The following is a 14,955-nucleotide window of genomic DNA, read 5'->3' on the forward strand; positions in this document are numbered from 1 at the left end:
CTTGAATTTAGATGTCCAATGAAGAAGACATCTAATCTCAATGCCATACAAATGAGATCAAGAATTTTAACAGCCTTGGTACCTCTAAAACATTTATAAGAAGGAACAATAAATTCAGCTAATGATTAAAGTCAATAGAGGAAGAATACAGGATTGATATTTAAGAACTTGTACCCACAGTGCTTCGATTAATTAAATCCTTGCTTAGCCTACTATTCCCCTTTCCCATCCACCCATGCTATTGGGTAAAATTATTAAGTTCCAGAAAAAGGAAGAATCTTAAGTATTTTGCAAACTATGAAAAGTCTCATATCTGATTAGCAAAACTGAAGATAAGTGACAGAAAGAAGGGGTGGTGTGGTGGGGAAAAGAAAGATACTCCAGAAATATCCATGTGGCTGTAAGAGGAGAGAAAAGAGTTTCCAAACATGACCTTATTACTCTTCAGAAAAATGTTGAGCTTCTGTTCTTTTTCCCTGAATTGATATGAATAAGCTATTTTGAAGGCATTGTTCAATGTAACAGAATAGTCATGTGTCTAAGAACTTCTCCTTCCACTCCCCTGGCAAAATGGAAAAAGAAAAAAGAACCAGACAAAAAAAAAAAACCTATAGAAGGGACAAAGATTATGGAATCCCCCAAGGAAACATTGCTCACCACACAGGGAGCCCTGGATTTAGAACAACCACAAACCAGAAAAATAAACTCTAAATGTGAAAATCTTCTGTTTATGTGAGTGGTGCTGCGAAATGCACAATGACAGCAAATCTCAGCAGTAGTATTTAATTTGATTTTGATTCTCCCTACTGATTCACAAGCAAGCTCTTAGTTTGATTTGTATACATCCAACGAAAGCAAATCTGAGCAAGTACAGCTGTATGAGCTACACAAATTATCTTATTTTTTCACACCTGTATGCACTACTTCACATTTCAGATAAATACAGACAGTCATCCTTTATGGAAATGAAAAATCTATTCTGTTACATGTGTACATGCAATTTTCAACCTAGAGTGGATTTATTTTCACTGTAAACTAAGTTATATTCAAATCCCCAATTAAACCATTCACACTAAATCTCAGATCAGCAGAATAATAAACATATGGTTAATCTGTCAGAACATCCCAGTTTAGCACACGCTTAGTTGTGCTCTTACCAAATATCAGGGCATGTTACAAGCAACAAACTTGCCTTAATTCACATCCCCCCTTGTAGCACATCCTAGTAATTATGACTGCCCTAATGTTAGAGAAACATATGCTAAAAAAATAGAGGCCGTACCAGATGGAGGATGTGGAACTGTCAGAGGAAACAGGGTTCTGCTCCCATCTCTAAATTATTTTTTAGGAGTTATTTTACTTATTTCCTTCCTCACCATTTACAAACACATGGAGTGTTTACAAAACCTAACTAACTCACTGGGACAAATTTATGCGATAACATATGGGCTGTATTATTTTAGATATTCACTGAAACTGGAACAGCAATGTGGAACTTGGAAAAGCTACGCTGTGTTATTAAAATACATTTGATACTTCACCTTTCCATGAACAAGAATAATTACATGGAACACAAGGTCTTTGCAGTTTATGTTCTCTTAGAGGTAGTAGTGGGAGCAAGTTTCTCAAATTAGTTCTATTGAAACTGATAGAAGATTAATAGTACAGATTTCCTTTAAGATTACATTAACAGTAACCTTTCCAACATTACAAGTAATTTACATTTTTAAATGGCCATTTTCTAATGTGGGCTATATGTGAACGTATTTGACTTACACACCATAAACCTGAAGAGCAAAAGAAAAGAACGTCTACAAAACCAATACGTGAAGTTTCCTTTACACACTTCAGCCAAGAGAGATTCAAGTCACTCCATAGGGTAGCAAAAAAAAAAGAAAAAACCAACCAACCAACCTTTTCTAGTCTCCTAATGCTACAATAAGGGCCCACAGAGTCCCGTGGAGAAAATCAAGGCAGGTTCTGAGAAAATGGGGTTTCTGCTACGCTGGGGAAGTAGCATTCTAAGAAAGGACTTCTGTCCCCTCAGAAATTTGTCATTCAATGCAGCAATATGTAGAACTTGGTATCTTCAAGCTGGAAGGAAAAGGAAGCACCTACAACTGGGTCCAATAATCCTGAACACTAAACACATCTGGAGGAGAACTTTGAAAACAGGAGTCAAAATAATCCCATTTATCCTCCTCACAAAGAAATTAGCAAACTAGTTAAATAATTTTAGTCCATAGGAAAAGAAGTTTTTTTCTGTATCACTGAGGTAATAAATCATGGAATATAGAAGAAATAGTGCCATTATTAGTTAGAGATAATATACTGAGGAATACATTTTGGTAATGAAGCCTTTTCAATTAGCAAGTATGCAAGAAATAGTACAATTTAGTACGGGAAGTCAAATTAGGAAAGCTCATTAAAATCTGTAAATCTGTTACAGATACCTAATGTTGAATAATTCATTGAGTGTTTAACACATTTCCTAAAAAAACATGTAAATTACTTTTATGACTGGCCTAATTCTAATTTTTTGTTTTGTGAAGGGATTCTTTTTTCCTAGCACAAGTCTGAAAGTTTAATTGCAAATTGATTAACATGGAGCTTCGCTAATTAAATCAGCTGAAGGAGATTTAGGCTGACACCATGCTAGGTGCTCAAATTAAGGGATTGTCCCATTGCATTAAATATAGTGCATTTATCATAGATAAACTAACATGCTGTTAATTTGAGCTGACAGATAATGGAGGAGGAAAATGAATCTTTACAGTATTGTGTGTAATAGAAACACAGCTCTTTTACTCCTAATTGTAGCCGTACAGGTTTCTGAACAATTAAAAAGGGGTTTAATAATTTTTTTTTCAGTTTGAAATGAAAAGAATAAAATCCTTCACTAACACTTTGCTTATCTGATAGTATCAGTCCAAAGATCTTCACATATTACAGTGTTGATAGGCTGACTGTTAGTAAGAAACCTTAGAAAAATCCATTTAAGTTTAAAAACCTTTGACTGGAGGGTGTTAATAAAACTAAAGAAATTGGCTGTACAGTACCTAGATGACAGCTTATCTCTAAATGAATCTACATTACCTGGGCATTATCATCTAGATGTTGGTATTCAGTTAAAGTGTACAAGTTTCATGAACTCAGTTGCAAGGTCCTCTAGTTTTCAAAGTTCCTTGGCACTGCCAAATTCCCATATCATTCCGTTTTCAAAGTTACATATACAAAATATTATCAAGTCAATTAATAACAGAAGTCTAGGAAGTCTACTTCAGTTTCTCCCCTGGAGCTCCAAATCCCACCTAAAGAGATAGCCAGGAAAGTAAAAATGCTTCATTGGTGTAGATTGCAAACACCCTTTGCTGTAATTGAGCAGAGCCACCAGAGAAGCTCATGACCCAGAGACAATTCACAGAGACCCCACATCTGAACACACAGCAAGTACAGAAAGGACTACAACACACTAAACACATCCTGAAAGTTTTTGCCTCTCTCAGTTCAGATAAAACATGTCACAACATGCAGCACTGCAAATATATTTGGAATTTTTTTGCCAGCTCCATACATAGAAATTAATGCCAAGCTGACGAGCTTAGCAAATTAAAGACAACAGCAAGGAACATCTTTTCCTTTCCTTTTCCCCTGTAGTAAGTTTAAGACAGTCACCGCAAGACCCTCTCTCCTCGTCCATGCCAGCATCCCTGATTATGTACAGTCAGTCACATAGAGAGAGCATCAGGGTTTGGATAAAGCTTCAGCAAGATCAGTTCCTTGATATGTCTCATAAGCAAGGACACTAATGCATATGTAAGGAAATTCACATCTGAAAACAGGAGAAGCATGGCACTGTTTTGATACCTGATTAAGTGCTGGCTCCTCACAAGATTGCTGACTCAAAATAATAGCACTGCTACTACCCAAGTAATTTTAATCAAAATAGCTGTCCTTTCACTTGAGAAATCAACCCTTCCTCTCACTAAAAAAAAATAAAAAAAATAATTAAAAAAAAAAAACCAATCAGATAAAACAAGAGCAGTCAGTGTAGAGTATATGACAAATCATCAAGTTTGTATGTAATAAAATCTCTTGTTGTCCTCACTTTCCTTCTCAATGACTGGAAGGAAACAGAGAGCAAAAGCCCAACCATGCTCTTAGGCTGAGAGTAGATATTAGTAAGGATATTAATATAATTAAGACTAAAAAATAAGAATCTGTATCTGAAATGAATAATACTTAATCATTACATTTTGCCTATATTTTATCATACTGATGCAAGGTGTAATCTCATACATATTGACTCAGCCAGCTGCATATGTAGTCATTACAGAATGCTTCTGAATTATTAAAGCTCCAGAGTTAATTCTGCGTGAGTTGCCGTCAATACACTTCAAAAGGGTGGTAAAATAATTGCATGCTTGCTTATGAGCAAGGAAAGAAAAAACTATTTGTCTAAGAATGCACTATAGATTTTCAAGAAAGGTCAGAGACCTTTTCAAGACCACACTTACTATTAAAATCCAAATACATTATTGTACTAAACTTGAGAACTCATGCTCCATGGAACTCTTAATACCCAGGATGAACTGCTGCCTGCCTAGTTTTCAGGTTTATAAGTACTTACTTGTCGTGGTTAATTGATTAAGCTTGCAATAATTATTCATTATTATTGCTATCAGCTGGACAAAACTTCAAAGCCATCCTCAATAAAGAATCTCTCTTCCAATCAAAACAGTTCTCTATTCCTTTCAAAATAAACTAACTCAATACCAGCTAAATGTTAACAGCACATGAAAACTTTTACTCCCCTCTATGCATCACTGTGACACAAAACTACAAAATTCTTAAGATTCTGTGGGCTTTATGCAAACTTGTTACAAGATGACAGTGATTCCAGCTTTAAAATGGAGTAGGGGAAAAACACCAGATATTGGGAAGACACTATTAGCCTGGAAAATCTCCCAAAGCTTCCACTCCCTTTTACATTGGGCACAGAAAAATGTTATCATGCATCATAGCTGGTCACACTGAGTTTTCTTAAAATACCTTTTAGAGGATAATAGACATTCCTGTAAGAAAAGATCTGCAAACATGCCTTGAAATGAAACAAATTGGACCTTTGGGAGAGATCCAGCATTTATAGAAATAGTTCACAAGTTCTTATTTGCTTACTCTCCAAAAGCTGTGTTTTGCAGTAGGCACGTACAGAAATAAAACAAGCCATTATAATTTGCAGAAGTGAGTAAAATGTTATTGTTGGATTTCGCCCAATAAGTTATGTTTTTTCAAAAAATAAAAAACATCCATGTGAGCATGAAGAGTCGATGCTTTTTCAAAGCCATTCTTCTGCTGGAAATGTAGAGAAAAATCTCTCCCTTGAAGAAATCTTCAAGGTTTACCATGTCATAAACGATCATTAAGTTTCCAAAATTCATGCGCACGCAAAATCTGAGACGTGACAAAATACCTGTAGGGGATCCTAACCCATGAAGGCAAAAGAGCAAACAAACAAAACCAACCAAGCAAACCCAAACACGCACTAATCTTCAGACTGAAAGGATGACCCACTACAATATTGACTTGGTAGTTTGGTATAAATTCACTGGCAATATTTATACTTTTCATAGTTACTCGGCACTATACATTTATGCTTACAGTTTAGCTCTCTTTCCACAATATCAATTTTCCTGATCCTCGTTTACACAAGTGTGTGATTATTAGTAGGACAAACTTCTCCTTTCACTTTTTTTCCCCCCTCTCCTCATGCTATTAACTTTCACTATTCTTAAACAAAGATAAATTAAGATACTGATAATGCTAATGTACTACTAACATTTGGTCAAACCTTAAAAAAAAAAGGCACTTTGTGCTTTGAAATCCAGATAGTCCGACTTTTACTTTTAAATTCTTTTGCAGCAATAAACTGATGCCTTCTCTCTTCCATATTTTAAGAATTTTAATATTTCTTTAGACACCTTTTCCAGATGGCTAATGCTGGTTTTCTCCTGCATTTGTCACTTTTGGCAATGTCTGGTTCTGGATGCACTGTTCCGTTATGCTCATTAATTGCTTACTGATCGCAAAGCAGCACATTCTGAGCTCTTACCTGTACCTGGTTTTTTCCATTCTTCACCTGTGCTACTCAGAGCATTGCCCTTAACTTCCAGTCTTTACTGAAGTTTTCACTGTTTCAGGCCTGTGACTCAGGATGCAACTGCACAACTTTTATTTTCGTTAGCAAACAACCTCCGTTTTGGATAATCTCACAGACACAGCATCACTAACAATCCAGCAATGTGAGCCGAATGGTTTTTGAAGCTATTTTTCTTGCCACACTAAACTTCTGCCGTTTTTCTCCCCTTTAAAACCAAGCTGGATAAAAACCACACAGCAGTCTCAGCCATCTACTATTGCGATCATCTTGCTCACAAATGACAAAAATCTTTTGTGCTGCCTTCGTTTTGTGCTGCAACTAGATTCACCTGAAGTTTTCTGTCACCTATGTGACAGGTAGCACAGATTTAGGCTCCTCACTACCACGTTCTGTTAAGTTTGTGTATGTTATTTCCCCCTGCTCTCACTCAATAATATTGAGAACAAAGTGACCAAAGACTTGGCAGCCTTGGTGTGCTCATGCAGAAGGTGTCTAATGATATCCTGAGAGAGAAAATACACATCAGATAGGACCTCAGAGTAAACAAGAACTTTCTGTTACTTACTCATTGCTTTGTCTAAGGAATTTTTGTATGAATAATTTGATGCAGACAGTATAGAGTACACAGCAGAATAAACAGGAAATAGGACAGACCTTGAGTTTAAGGAGAGTTTAAAACAAAATTCTGTACTTTTATACACCTGTAGAGGGAAATTTGCTTCTATAATTGTGACTAAATAGAATTATTTTACTAAGAGGGAAACAGCACTTCCTGTAGTAACACTCAAATTTAGATGCCCAAAAAACAGGAGTGGAACTTCATCAGGACAAATCCAGAAAGAAGTCACACTGATCTCTAAGCTATAAAAATGTCTATTAAAATTTGTTACTAAGGAAGTACCACAGTTAACTACTTCCCACTACTATTATTGCATTAGTCTTACCAATCAACCAGCTCGTATTTAAAACAAGCACTTGCTAGAAGTCAAATAGTTTTCAAGATACTCTGTTGAAGACATACATTAATATAACAAGAAAACATTCAGTGTATGCTGAAAACATATTCTGAGTTTTCATCTCTTTTAATGAGTTTGTGTTTCATAAAGCTGAGAACAAAAAGCAGTTATAACTACAGCTGAGCTTGTCTAGTCTCTGATTTAAGATAAGCAAAGTTTATATGGTTTCCAAAGATAAGCAAAATCTAATTGGACAAATGCAGCCTGATCATCAACAGAATAAGGTGTCTCATTGTTAAATGTTTCATTATTTCCAAGCCTTAGAGATTAAAGCCATTAATTTCTGATTTTGTTTTTTCTATAATCAAGGTTTTCAGATAATCAGATGGAAGAGAACTATTTCTAATACTCACAGTAAAAGCAAGATAAAGGCTCCATTATCACTCGTTGCTAAAAACTAACAGCTCAGGTATTCCTTCTGCTTTACAATCTAAAATTCAATTATTATTTATTCGTGTAACAGTAGTGCCCAGAGGATTGAAGTACTGACATTGATATTGAGGCCATCATGTGAAAGGCACAACTCCAAATACTATGGAAAAGTAACTATTTCTGCCCTACATTGCTGAACAGACAAATCACAAATTAGAAGTTGGGCAAGAGAGTCATAGACGAGTGCAGTAACTTGCACAAGGTCAGACAGGAGGTCCATAGTAGAGCTAAGAATAGGAATGAGGTCTCTTGATATCAACTAGAGTACCCTATTTACTAAAATAAGCTGATCAAGTGTGATAAAAAGGATATGTCCTTTTTACAATGAAATTCTTGGTAAGTAGATAAACATTTCAACAGTATGTTTATGATTAGTAATCATTCCGCAGCATTTAAAAGCTGAGAGTTCCACTACATAAGACGTCTTCTCTATCATAAAGCAGGCACAAAAATTACAGTTCCCTTATACATGAAAGGTCCTTGACTTCTAAAATAATTTCATTGCAGAAGACTACTAATTTGTAACTTTGCCACCAAAACACATGCGTTATTCTTACTGAAGGGTACTCCTAAAATCTCAGGTTTTATATCTTCCTGTATACTAGTATTATACAGGACATTGCTTTAGTGAACTAACATTTCTAGTACGTTTGAGCAGAAGATATTACCTGACTGCAATAGCATTTTTATTAGGTGTCAGTCACATCCCCAGATACTGTACTAATACTTGAGAGCATTGCTTCTCCACTGAGATCACAAGCTAAACAGAAGAAGAAATTACCTCAGTTGTACTACCTACCTGAAAACTAACATCCATATTAACAGTTACTGAGGTTTTATCTGAGACAGTAAAGTTGAGATAAATAGGGGGAAAGCAGAGATAACATGGGTGAGCTTTCTGGAAGCCCAGATTACTTAGATTGCTCTTCTATTAGAAGATATTCAGCTGGAATTAGGTCTGGTGCCTCAGCCAGCACAGCTGCTTGCTCAGTATAGTTTTATTGGTGTAAGGTGCTTAGAGCATAAAACTTTAATTTATGTATGACACAGCCAACTTCTTATTTAAGGGGACACATTCCTATACGGCAGTAAGCTGTAACTCCACAACTCTCAGTACCTACCCAAAAAGAGACTCTGTGGTCCAACTATACCGATACCTAAATGCTTTTTGCGCAGACAGAACATGGTTTGAGCTTTTATAGGTAGTGTCTAACATAATGTAGGAGAAATGGATGTCCTGACAACTGCTTTAAAGTCATCTCAAAACAGATTCTGAAATTTTGAGCATTTCTGAGAATGTTCTTTCCTAACCCACGTTTGATTTATAGCATGACCTGCCTCTACGGCTCTGTGAATCTGTTCCCTCCACAAAGGTCAAAACATAAAATGAAAAATGGATGTGCAAACATTATGTATAGTTTTTTACATTACATTCTCTTAGCTGTGATTTGTACTTGTTAAGGCTTTCTTATCTCTGCTTCACTGAGCCTGGAAAAAAAAAATAGTAGAAGTCTATTATAATGTTTCATCACATGGTACTTCATTTTTATAACACAGGTACTAGATAAAGAGATGTAGACCCCTGTGGATGAAGACAATTCCACTGACATCAGTAAGAGCAAACTTGAGCAAAGGAGAGTCGTACCATTTTTTATTTCCTATTTTATTCTACCGTTTTCTCTTATAATTAATTACAGGTTCATGTTTGTTACTCAAGCCACACAGATTTCTCTCTACAACTGATGAAAAAACAGATTATCTTTTCCTTTGAGAACGCCCTCCAGCGAATAACAAGTTTTTGAAAACTAAAGTGCGTACAAAGCCAGTGCAAACATCTGTACAGTTAAAAAAAAAAACAACACCAAAAAACCAAAAACCAAACAAAAAAAAACCCAAAACCCCCCCAAAAAACCCCCAAAACCCCAAAAAAGAAACAAAAAAGAAACAAAAAACCAAAAAACCCCAAAAAACTCCAAAAACAAACAAAAAAAACCCAAAAAAAACACACAAAAAAACAAACCCCCCCCCCCCAACCAAAATAAAACCCACCAAAAAAACCAAACAAAAAAACCCAAAACAAAAACACACCACCAAACAAGCCTTGGTGTCAACTCACACAATTAGTGTTTTTGTTTACATTCCTATTTTTGTTCTACAGTTCTTGTTTTGTCTGCTTTCCTAAACAGCGCATGATTTAGGAATCTACCTGATTATGCCAAATACCAGCATTATTCATTCCTTCCTACAGAGCAGCCCTGAACAGCCAGACTGCTTGTGTGGATTTTGCCACCATTCGCTTGCCCGCTGCAGCGATACCTCCCTGTGCGCTAGAGAGTCATTTAAATGCGAAGCGCTTTCACTTCTCTATGTAGCACTGTAATAATCGGGACGCTTTTTTTTATCCCACTAAAACACAGACTACAATTGCTGTAAACCCCAGCAGCCTCTGTGAGCACGGAGACCAAAAAAAAACCCAAACCACAAAACCAACAACAAAATGCCCATAAAAAAACGTCATTTCAGATGTGCTAGTGGAAGAGCAGGTGCGCAGGTTGGGATTTTTGTGTGTTTGTGTGTGTTCATAATACACATTTCCTTACCATGTGCTCTAAAGTTACAAGACATCGTAAGTTACAAAAAATTTTTTACAAGGAGGTAAACAAGGAGGTGAAACCCTGTCCCAGGTTGCCCAGAGAGGCGGTGGATGCCCCATCCCTGGAGACATCCCAGGCCAGGCTGGACGGGGCTCTGAGCAACCTGAGCTGGTGAAGATGTCCCTGCTCGTGGCAGCGGTTGGACTGGATGGGCCTTGAAGGTCCCATCCAACGCAAACTATTCTACGATTCTATGATTTCTACTCCTCCATCTGCCTGTAGAAATAGCTGGCACAGGGCTTTTTGTGTTTAAACATGTGGCAGCCCATCCACACCAAGTTCCTTCCTGACAAGTTGTGCTCAATTTAGTTTAAGGGTCCACTCACATTGGTAGATAAAACCTGTGCAGATACTGCACAGATATCAAACAATTCTACTAAAAGATCTGCCATACTTGTATTTTTTATGTGTGTCTGTACGTAGCTCTACAGGGTCACACAATCTGAAGGTCCTGGTCCCCAAAACGGGTAGGGGGGGTCACCAGGCAAGTATTTGCACATCATTTACTTTGAAGTCTTGACTGTTCACTGACCTCTTCCACCTTCAAAACCATGAGCACAAGAGACTCCACGAGTAGACAGGGACTCATGTCATTTTTCTAATTATTTCTCCCATCAGTACATCCTTCTCATTTGTGACTTTCTATTGTCAGAAAACTTGGTAGCACATTAAAGACACTCCTTATTAGCCAACAAATATAATATACTAGTAAAATGAACCTTAGAAGCCATAAAGAACTGGAAACCAATACATGTAATCAAAAACGCATCTAGTAAATATATATGTGTCAGCCTAATTAAACTGTTCAATATGCTAATAGTAATTCCTAAAGTACAGGCATGACATCTGACACCTTCTGGGTGAAAAAAAAAAAATAAACCAAAAACGAACACTTAGTAAGGTATATAAGCTATATAAGGTTTGAGGGGGCTAGGGTTTTGTTTTTACTTTGTATTAATCAGTTTTCTAAGTATAATCATTGAATGAATTACTATGTACTACAGTACACGTTCTCAACATTTTTAATCTTACTAAGTACTTTTAGCTTTATTTGCCGATTTCCTTTGTCAAAAATCTCAAGTGCACACTGAATTTTAAACATCACTGGTTTTCCACTTTTTGAAATATAATCAAACAAAACATTCAAGGTGAATGTCTAATTTAGCATGTCTCTGACCAATACATTTACATTTGTAGTCATTACTCATGCCATCCGGCTGATGTGCTCATTAATAAATGAAAAAAATTCCATTGCATTATTGATTTCAGATAGTTGATGACTTTTTTCTCCCTGAAACTATCAGTGTCATAGCTTTACGCTTCATATTTGAGAGTCATTGCCAACTATTGACACATAAATCTTATTTCTTATGTTTTCCGGCTTACTCGTTTGGCTCTAATACAGAATTCACACTATTTAAGAAGAGTTTAGAAAGCAGTCTGCTCTATTTCATGAAAAGTTCCTGCTGTCAAAAGCAACAACTGTGCAAGAGTTACTTCTACTTTGCTGCACTGTCACTTATAATTAACGGGTTTTCCTATGCTTGAGCATTTCTTCTAGCTAGCATGGGGGTATACATTATTCATGTAACGTATAAACTACCTAAATATCCTTCAGCTGGTAGAACTGTGGAAGAAAGCTTGCAATGTGCATATTTCATGGGATGGTTTGGTGACATCCTTTGGTTTTGACAGCAGTGCCATTCCATATTTTAAATATTTCTAACTGCTTCACAATGTAGTTTCAACAAGTTAACACCGAGAAAATGAACTGGCTTCAGTCCTTCAACTTGACAATGAGTTTTCTCCTAAGAAAATGGTAAAGCATAAGAGGTTGTCTTTTTTTTTTAATTTTTCTTTTCTTAGACTCAACGCACTTCACTGGCTTCCACAATCAAATTGTACTCAATATGTTGATTTTCAAACAAAAAAAATACAAGCTCTTTCTCATTTCAGGTTTTATGTTTGGATTTGTCATGTATTTCTAATAATGGAAAAAGCATTGCACCAGCTGTTATGAGTACAGTGAAGTAAGTTTCTGGAGGTTTGATGTTTTCATTTGTCCCTTATATATAAAAGATACATACACAAAGTAAACCAACTGTTATATGGCTTTGAGTACTTCCCTAAGGAAGCATAAATAATTTGATTTCCTACTAACATTCATTATAAAAAAAGTAAAACTTCACTTTTTATGTTTAACCAAAATTGAATTTTTGAACAGTTTGTTAAATTTCAAGTCTCAATACATTGTATAGCAATATTTCCACCTACTCAGCAAACTATTTTTATGAAGGTCTTTAAAACACATTTGTATGGAGAATATTATAGGTCTCATTTTTAAACCAAACTGCTTGCATAATTGGCAGCTTTATGCCAGGTGGGTAATTGTGCTTTCCTACTTCACTCTGTATGAAGAGAACAACTGACCATTCTGTTCAAGTGCACTAATGTTCTCACTATTTTTTCAATCCAAATGTATTCTAAAAGTGCTGGGAACGGATTCTGGACTAGAAACTACCATTTTTCTGTGGTAGAATATAGGGATTTCAGATTAACCCCGAACTGAAGAGCAACTTGATTCTAGTGCTGCAATTAGCCTACTGTCTCTCATGTAGCTTTATAGCTCAATTTTCAACTGGCCTGCTAAGCTCACATTTTACCTCTATAACAAAAAACAATTTGATATTTTTCCTGTACTGTATTCTCCTCTCAAGAGATTAAAACGCCCACAGTCCTTTATGCAGTTAATTTTATCCAGGGTGGTTTTCTGAAAAGATGTACAAAAGAGCAGCATAGAATGAAACAGGGGAAAACAAAACTGGCTGCCTGGCCTTTTATTATTTCTCCTATATGAATTTGAAAGCCTAAGCACATTTTACATGAATAGTGTATGCTTATAGTAAAATTAAAGCTAATGTAGAAGACATATAAAAGATGAAATGACACACGAAAAGCCAAAGAAACTGCAGGTGCCACCAGAGAATCACAACACATGAACACTTCCAGTACTTCAAATATACAAAAACAACACAAGTACCTAAACCGTTTCAATTCAATTTTCTAGCATAATTCCACCAATTCAGTAGAGTCAAGTTGCTTAAGCTTTCAATAATGGCCCTAAATATACTTGGCCTTATACTAACTCACACTTTCAGAGAACTACATTACTTCCAGAATCCACTTGTATTAACAATTTTGAAGAAAAGGAATGAAGAAAAAAAAAAAAAATCTGCTTTCAGGGATCTTCATCTTTGTTAGCCATTCTTAAAATAAGAATTCTTTAACATCAAAAGCCCTCCACACAGCAAAAAAGCTCCATCCAAACAAAACCAAAAAGAGCCAGAAACAAACACAACCACCTCCAAAGAAAAAAAAAAAAAAAAAAAAAAAAACACACCACACCACAATGACAAAACCAAAACCGCTCACAGGCAAACCCATCAAAAAATCCCACTCACCCACCAGAGAATAAGCTGGTGCCAAGTTTTATGTATTTTTTTTTTTCATTATTATTCTGAAAAGAATGCATTTTCATCCCAAGAAAGTTCTTTAACCCAGCAAAAATTCTCTTCTTTGGTTTAGAAACAAGTATCCTAATAGTAACCAGGAAACAGTTCTTCAAAAAGAAGCAAGACTTATTCAATCAAATGATTAAGCACCAAGTGGAGAGGAGGAAGGTGTCTTGGAAAAACCTGTTTATCTACATGATGCCTGTCTCGTGACATGTCAGAATTGTCATTTAAACTTTTATTACCTTCATAGCATATATCTAGAAACAGTTAATTTGATAATCCAGCACTTCTTCTTGTCCTGTCTCCTCCAAAACTGATTGATTGTTTAAGAAACATAGGAACAGAAGAATATGATGCATGTTATTTGCAAGAGTCAATCTCTTCCACAACTTTGTTGGGAAAAGGATTAGACCTGACCCATTTTTGCAATGAAACAAAGCAGCACTGATAAATTTCTATACCATGGCAACCATAATCTGCATTACCTACTTATAAAAAATAAATAGCAAGTACTCATTGGAAGTTAATACTCTTATTAATATGCGATTAATAAAAATGCTTTCTAATGCATACAAAACTTCTGTGCATCTACCCTCGCTTTCAGGTCAATCTCTGCTCCCGTTAGTGATAAGAGCATTAACAAAACCTTACCAAGGGAGCTACTCAATGCAGTTATCAACTGTTCCAGTAGTTCGAACACTTATTTAATTCTCAACGTGTTTCAATATGGACACTTTCAAAGACAAAATTAAAGACAAATTTTTATTCCAAAGCACAAGAAAAAATTAATACCTGCCCCTCAGAAGTGATTATTAAAAGCAGCAGCCAAATCCACTGTGCAGGAAAAAGAGCAACACTTTGATTCAAGACAAGTGATGTACTGACCAAAATAACCCAGCATCCAACAGCAACAAACAGAACTACTCAACTTTATGTAGTCCTCATGCTTGCTTTCTTCAACTTTTAAGTACTCTCCATAATTTCTCTTCAAGAATTTGCATATGTTTAATTTCTCCTCTAGATAATAAATACATTTAGACAGGAGTCCACTATGAAAACAGCGTGGGGGAAAAAAAAGTCTTCCTGAATAATTTGTTTTCATAAATAGGGGGTCTACCAGTCTAAATCAAATATCAAAGTAAGGCATTCTCTCATGGCATCCTCCAAAGACTGCAATC

The 14,955-nt window shown here is 35.9% G+C and overlaps 1 protein-coding gene across 1 annotated transcript in view; it reads right to left on the reverse strand.

The window, feature by feature from the left end:
- Positions 1-14,955, reverse strand: part of LUZP2 (leucine zipper protein 2) — a 170,081-nt gene that overhangs the window by 128,581 nt on the left and 26,545 nt on the right. The window lies entirely within an intron of this gene.

The sequence above is a fragment of the Caloenas nicobarica genome, chromosome 5, assembly GCF_036013445.1.
Source record: "Caloenas nicobarica isolate bCalNic1 chromosome 5, bCalNic1.hap1, whole genome shotgun sequence".
NCBI lineage: Eukaryota > Metazoa > Chordata > Aves > Columbiformes > Columbidae > Caloenas > Caloenas nicobarica.